This window comes from Acanthochromis polyacanthus, chromosome 22 (genome assembly GCF_021347895.1).
Source record: "Acanthochromis polyacanthus isolate Apoly-LR-REF ecotype Palm Island chromosome 22, KAUST_Apoly_ChrSc, whole genome shotgun sequence".
NCBI classification, from domain to species: Eukaryota; Metazoa; Chordata; class Actinopteri; family Pomacentridae; genus Acanthochromis; species Acanthochromis polyacanthus.
In genome coordinates this window covers 3,595,365-3,595,871 of record NC_067134.1, presented here as the reverse complement: position 1 = coordinate 3,595,871, position 507 = coordinate 3,595,365, and the positions used below count along the sequence as shown (strand labels likewise).

The 507-nt window shown below is 47.1% G+C and overlaps 1 protein-coding gene across 1 annotated transcript in view; it reads right to left on the bottom strand.

Annotated features, from left to right (window-relative positions):
- The window catches only part of LOC127531938 (NACHT, LRR and PYD domains-containing protein 12-like), a 452,657-nt gene that overhangs the window by 342,373 nt on the left and 109,777 nt on the right, over window positions 1–507 (bottom strand). The gene's annotated exons all lie outside the window — the stretch shown is intronic.

Genomic DNA, 507 nt, shown 5'->3' with positions numbered 1-507 from the left:
ACGACAATGACAAAACATATTAACATGAAAGCAAACATTTTATATTTCCTTCATGCATTTGACAGCAGAACATTTGGACACATCAGTGGTTCAGCTGATCTTCTCTGTATTTGACATGAAACTGAATTCTGAATTCCTCCTCCTTATTCTTCCTCTTCTACACTCCTTAGTTCTTTCTCTCTCTCTGTTCTCCTGCCCTCACTCTCTCCAGCAGCTTTCTGCAATCTTCAGTCAGCCTCATCAGCAGAACTCCGGGCAGCACACCTGTCCCTCATCCTCCACAATAGAAACCGGCTCCACACTCCACACCCTGCCAGATAGTCGCTTCAGCTGTTAGTGTTTTGGCTCACACACAGGTCTGCTGGAGCTCTCATGCTTTACCTGACCTGTGCTCTCTTGTGTCTGTAGTTTCTGCTGGCCGTGCTGCCCGGTCGTTCCTGTCTGTCCATGAATGCCTACTATTGATCCTGAGGGCCAGTGACCCCCTAATTAACTTATTCAGCTGTC